Raw genomic sequence first — 6,993 nt, 5'->3', positions numbered from 1 at the left:
AGTGGATTTCTGCATCATTTACTCATTTCTGTAAACCCTAGTAACTAGTCTGATATAAATAGGACCTTTTACTATTGTATTAGACATCTTTGATCAGTTTTATGATATCTTAGACCTTTATGAGGGCTGGCCACTCGGCCATGCCTGGACCTTGTTCTTATGTATTTTTAACGGTAGAGTTTCTACACACCATAGATTAAGGTGTGGAGCTCTGCTATTCCTTATGAATTAATACAAAGTACTATTGTTTTTATATTCAATTCAAGCTTATTCCGATTCTAAGATATTCATTCGCACTTCAATATGAATGTGATGATCGTGATAGTCATCATCATTCCCAACCTATGAACGCGTGCCTGACAACTACTTCCGTTCTACCTTAGATTGAATGAATATCTCTGGGATTCCTTAATCAGAGTCTTCATGGTATAAGTTAGAATCCATGGACGCCATTCTTGAGATCCGGAAAGTCTAAACCTTGTCTATGGTATTCCGAGTGGGATCCGGGATGGGATGGCTGTGACAAGCTTCAAACTCGCGAGTGCTGGGCGTAGTGACAGACGCAAAAGGATAAATGGATCCTATTCCAGTATGATCGAAAACCGACAAATGATTAGCCATGCAGTGACAGCGCATTGGACCATTTTCACTAAGAGGACAGGATGTAGCCATTGACAACGGTGATGCCTAACATACAGCTTGCCATAGAAAGGAGTATGACTGATTGGATGAAGACAATAGGAAGCAGAGGTTCTGGAGGAACGAATGCATCTCTATACGCTTATCTGAAATTCTCACCAATGAATTACATAAGTATCACTATCTTTATTTTATATTTTATTTATTTTTTAATTATTAAATCTCTATAATCAATTGAATCTGCCTGACTGAGATTTACAAGGTGACCATAGCTTACTTCAAACCGACAATCTCCGTGGGATCGACCCTTACTCACGTAAGGTTTATTACTTGGACGACCTACTGCACTTGCTGGTTAGTTGTGCGAAGTTGTGACAAAGAACTAAGATTATGAACGTGCGTATTGAGTTTTTAGCGCCGTTACCAAGGAATGGAACCGTCACGATTTCTGTGCACCAAGTTTTTGGCGCTGTTGCCGGGGATTGTTCGAGTTTGGACAACTGACGGTTCATCTTGTTGCTCAGATTAGGTAATTTTATTTTAATTTTAAGCTTTTTATTTCTTATTTTCGAAAAAAAAATTTTCTTTTTTTTCGTTTTTCCCAAAATAATTTTCGAAAAAAACCAAAAAAATTAACAAAATCATAAAATCAAAAATAATTTGATATTTCTTGTTTGAGTCTTGAGTCAAATCTTAAGTTTGGTGTCAATTGCATGTTTTTAAAATTTGTGCATTTTTCGAAAACTCATGCATATGTTCTTCATGATCTTCAAGTTGTTCTTGATGAATTTCCTTGTTTGATCTTTGCATTTTCATGTTTTACATTTTTTCTTGTTTTTCATATGCATTCTTGCATTCATAGTGTCTAAAAATTAAAAATTTCTAAGTTTGGTGTTTTGCATGTTCTCTTTTTCTTGAAAATTTTTCAAAAATAAGTTCTTGGTGTTCATCTTGACATTCAAAGTGTTCTTGGTGTTCATCTTGACATTCAAAGTGTTCTTGCATGCATTGTGTGTTTTGATTCATAATTTTCATGTTTTGAGTTTTTTTATTGTTTTTCTCTCTCTTTATTAAACATGCAAAAATCAAAAAAATATCTTTTCCTTTTTCTCTCATAAATTTTCGAAAATTTGAGTTGACTTTTTCAAAATTTTTTAAAATTTAGTTGTTTCTTATGAGTCAAGTCAAATTTTCAATTTAAAAATTCTATCTTTTACAAATCTTTTTCAAAAATCAAATATTTTTCATTTTTTCTTAATGTTTTCGAAAATTTCAAAATTTATTTTCAAAATCTTTTTCTTATTTCTATTTCATATTTTCAAAATTAATGCTAACAATTAATGTGATTGATTCAAAATTTTTAAGTTTGTTACTTGCCTATTAAGAAAGGTTCAATCTTTAAATTTTAAAATCATATCTTTTTGTTTCTTGTTAGTCAAGTAATCAACTTTAATTTTCAAAATCAAATCTTTTTAAATTTTTTTCAAATCTTTTTCAAAATAGATTTCAATCACATCTTTTTCAAAATCAATTTCAAAATCTTTTCTAACTTCTTTTCTAACTTCTTATCTTTTCAAATTTGATTTTTAAATCTTTTTCAATTAACTACTTGACTTTTTGTTTGATTTTAAAAGTTTAGTATTTCAATCATATCTTTTTCAAAACTACCTAACTAACAATCTCTTTCTAATTTTTGAAAATCACCTTCATATTTTTCAAAATTCCTTTTTAAATTAACTAATTGTCTTAAATTTAATTTAATTTGATTTAATTGTTCCTTTCTTAATTTTTGAATTTTTAATTTTAATTCTAATTTAAAAATAAAAATACTTTTATTTTATTTTATCTAATTTTCGAAAATTCTTCTCCCTCACCTCCTTATTTATTTATTTATTTACTAACACTCATCTTCATCTAAGAATTCGAACCTACTCCTCACCTTTGTGTTTGGATTCTCCTTCTTTTATTCTTCTCTTCTACTCACATAAAGGAATCTCTATACTGTGACATAGAGGATTCCATATTTTATTTTCTATTCTCTTCTTTTTCATATGAGCAGGACCAAGGATAAGAACATTCTTGTTGAAGCTAATCCTGAACCTGAAAGGACTCTGAAGAGGAAGCTAAGGGAAGCTAAAGCACAACTCTCTGGAGAAAATCTGACAGAAATTTTCGAAAAAGAAGGAGACATGGCCGAAAATAATAACAATGCAAGGAAGATGCTTGGTGACTTCACTGCACCAAATTCCAATTTACATGGAAGAAGCATCTTAATACCTGCCATTGGGGCAAATAACTTTGAGTTGAAACCTCAATTAGTTTCTCTGATGCAACAGAACTGCAAGTTTTATGGACTTCCATTAGAAGATCCTTTTCAGTTCTTAACTGAATTCTTGCAGATCTGTGATACTGTTAAGACCAATGGGGTTGATCCCGAGGTCTACAGGCTTATGCTTTTCCCATTTGCTATAAGAGACAGAGCTAGAATATGGTTGGACTCTCAACCTAAAGATAGCCTGAACTCTTGGGATAAGCTGGTCACGACTTTCTTAGCCAAGTTCTTTCCTCCTCAAAAGCTTAGTAAGCTTAGAGTGGATGTTTAAACCTTCAGACAGAAAGAAGATGAATCCCTCTATAAAGCTTGGGAGAGATACAAGGAATTGACCAAAAAGTGTCCTTCTGACATGCTTTCAGAATGGACCATCCTGGATATATTCTATGATGGTATGTCTGAATTATCTAAAATGTCATTGGACCATTCTGCAGGTGGATCCATTCACCTAAAGTAAACACCTGCAAAAACTCAAGAACTCATTGACATGGTTGCTAATAACCAGTTCATGTACACTTCTGAGAGGAATCCTATAAGTAATGGGATGCCTCAAAGGAAGGGAGTTCTTGAAATTGATACTCTGAATGCCATACTGGCTCAGAATAAAATATTGACTCAGCAAGTTAATATGATCTCTCAGAGTCTGAATGGATTGAAGGAATCATCCAATAGTACTATAGAGCAGTCTTCTAAAGAAGAAGCTTATGATCCTAAGAACCCTGCAATAGCAAAGGTGAATTACATGGGTGAACCCTATGGAAACACCTATAATCCCTCATGGAGAAATCATCCAAATTTCTCATGGAAAGATCAACAAAAGCCTCAACAAGGCTTTAATAATGGTAGAAGAAACAGGTTTAGTAATAGCAAACCTTTTCCATCATCCACTCACCAACAGACAGAGAATTCTGAGCAGAATCCATCTAGCTTAGCAAATATAGTCTCTGATCTATCTAAGGCCACTTTAAGTTTCATGAATGAAACAAGGTCCTCCATTAGAAATTTGGAGGCACAAGTGGGCCAGCTGAGTAAAAGGGTCACTGAAACTCCTCCTAGTACTCTCCCAAGCAATACAAAAGAAAATCCAAAGAGAGAGTGCAAGGCCATTGATTTGACCATCGTGGCCGAACCTACAAGGGAAGAGGAGGACGAGAATCCTAGTGAGGAAGACCTCCTGGGACGTCTAGTGACCAATAAGGAGTTTGCCTTTGAGGAACCAAAGGAATCTGAGGCTCATCTAGAGACCATAGAGATTCCATTAAACCTCCTTCTGCCCTTCATGAGTTCTGGTGAATACTCTTCCTCTGAAGAGGATGAAGAAATTACTGAAGAGCAAGTTGCTAAATACCTTGGTGCAATCGTGAAGCTGAATGCCAAATTATTTCGTAATGAGACTTGGGAAGATGAACCTCCCTTGCTCACCAATGAACTGAATGCATTGGATAGGCAGAAATTACTTCAAAAGAAACAGGATCCGGGCAAATTCTTAATACCCTATACCATAGGCACCATGACCTTTGAGAAGGCTCTGTGTGACTTGGGGTCAGGAATAAACTTAATGCCACTCTCTGCAATGGAGGAACTTGGGATCTTTGAGGTGCAAGCTGCCAGAATCTCATTAGAGATGGCAGACAACTCAAGAAAACAGGCTTATGGACAAGTAGAGGACGTGTTAGTAAAGGTTGAAGGCCTTTACATCCCTGCTGATTTCATAATCCTAGACATTGGGAAGGATGAGGATGAATCCATCATCCTTGGAAGACCCTTCCTAGCCACAGCAAGAGCTGTGATTGATGTGGACAGAGGAGAGTTGGTCCTTCAATTGAATGAGGACAACCTTGTGTTTAAGACTCAAGGATCTCCTTCTGTAACCATGGAGAAGAAGCATGAAAAGCTTCTCTCACTGCAGAGTCAACCAAAGCCCCCACAGTCAAACTCTAAGTTTGGTGTTGGGTGGCCACAACCAAACTCTAAGTTTTGCGTTGAACCCCCACATTCAAACTCTAAGTTTGGTGTTGGAAGGTTCCAACCTTACTCTGATTATCTGTGAGGCTCCATGAGAGCTCACTGTCAAGCTATTGACATTAAAGAAGCGCCTGTTGGGAGGCAACCCAATGTTATTTAATCATATCTATTTTATTTTCTTCTTGTTATTTCGTGTTTTATTAGGTTGATGATCATATGAAGTCACAAAAACTACTGAAAAATCAAAAACAGAATGGAAAATAGCATTAAAAATAGCACACCCTGGAGGAGAGCAGTCTGGCGTTTAAACGCCAGAAACAAGCATCTGTCTGGCATTTAATGCCAGAAACAGGCACCAAGCTGGTGTGTAACGCCAGAAACAAGCATCTGCCTGGCGTTAAACGCCAGAAATAGGCTATATTTGGGCGTTTAACGCCAGAAACAAGCAGCAGTCTGGCGTTAAACGCCAGGATTGCACAGCAAGGGCGTTTTACACGCCTAATTGGAGCAGGGATGTTAAGTCTTTGGCCCCACTTGATCTGTGGACCCCACAGGATCCCCTCAGGATCTGTGGACCCCATAGGATCCCCACATCTTCTTCTCTCCTCTTCACACCTTTTCATAACTCTCTTTCCCAAATACCTTTCACCAATCACCTCAATCACTCTTTCCCATCACCTCTTCACCACTCACATCAATCCTCTTTTCCCCATAAACCCCACCTATCTTCAAAATTCAAACTATTTTCCCTCCCAAACCCAACCCTAATAGCCGAACCCTAACTCCCATCCCACCCCTATATAAACCCCTCTTTCCTACTTCATTTTCACACAATACAACCCTTTCTTCTTCCCTTGGCCGAATACACACCCCTCTCCTTCTCCTCCATTCTTCTTCTTCTTCTACTACTTTCTTTCTTCTTTTGCTCAGGGACGAGCAAACATTTTAAGTTTGGTGTGGTAAAAGCATAGCTTTTTGTTTTTCCATAATCATTTATGGCACCTAAGGCCAGAGAAACCTCTAGAAAGAGGAAAGGGAAGGCAATTGCTTCCACCTCTGAGTCATGGGAGATGGAGAGATTCATCTCAAAGGTCCATCAAGACCACTTCTATGAAGTTGTGGCCAAGAAGAAAGTGATCCCTGAGGCTCCTTTCAAGCTCAAAAAGAATGAGTATCCGGAGATCCGACTTGAGATCCAAAGAAGAGGTTGGGAAGTTCTCACCAACCCCATTCAACAAGTCGGGATCCTAATGGTTCAAGAGTTTTATGCAAACGCATGGATCACTAGGAACCATGATCAATGTGTGAACCCGAATCCAAAGCATTGTCTCACCATAGTTCGGGGGAAATACTTAGATTTTAGTTCGGAAAATGTAAGGCTAGCGTTCAACTTGCCAATGATGGAAGAGAACGCATGCCCCTACACAAGAAGGGTCAACTTTGATCAAAGGTTGGACCAAGTCCTCATAGACATATGTAAGGAAGGAGCTCAATGGAAAATTACTCAAGAGGCAAGCCGGTTCAACTAAGAAGGCATGACCTCAAACCAGTGGCTAGGGGATGGTTAGAATTTATTCAACGCTCAATCATTCCTACTAGTAACCGGTCTGAAGTTACTATAGACCGGGCCATCATGATCCATAGTCTCATGATTGGAGAGGAGGTAGAAGTTCATGAGATTATACCTCAAGAACTTTACAAGGTGGCTGACAAGTCCTTCACTTGGGCAAGGTTAGCCTTTCCTCACCTCATATGCCATCTCTTCAATTCGGCTGGAATTGACATAGAGGGAGACATCCTCATTGAAGAGGACAAGCCCATCACTAAGAAAAGGATGGAGCAAATAAGAGATCATGGACCTCAACAAGAGCATGAGGAAATTCCCCACCATGAAATCCCTGAGATGCCTCAAGTGATGCACTTTCCTCCACAAAACTATTGGAAGCAAATCAACACCTCCCTAGGAGAATTAAGTTCCAACATGGGACAACTAAGGGTGGAACATCAAGAGCACTCCATCATCCTTCATGAGATTAGAGAAGATCAAAAAGCTATGA

At 37.7% G+C, this 6,993-nt stretch overlaps 1 non-coding gene across 1 annotated transcript; it reads right to left on the bottom strand.

Moving 5' to 3' along the window:
- Positions 1 to 3,221: 3,221 nt before the first annotated feature.
- On the bottom strand, positions 3,222 to 3,329 carry LOC112787617 (small nucleolar RNA R71). Its single transcript, XR_003195021.1, has one exon. It is a non-coding gene; the product is annotated as a small nucleolar RNA R71 (small nucleolar RNA).
- Between the last annotated feature and the right edge of the window lie 3,664 nt (positions 3,330 to 6,993).

Source organism: Arachis hypogaea, chromosome 20 (genome assembly GCF_003086295.3).
Source record: "Arachis hypogaea cultivar Tifrunner chromosome 20, arahy.Tifrunner.gnm2.J5K5, whole genome shotgun sequence".
NCBI classification, from domain to species: Eukaryota; Viridiplantae; Streptophyta; class Magnoliopsida; order Fabales; family Fabaceae; genus Arachis; species Arachis hypogaea.
The sequence above is the reverse complement of the archived record's forward strand: the minus strand, read 5'-3'. Positions and strand labels throughout refer to the sequence as shown.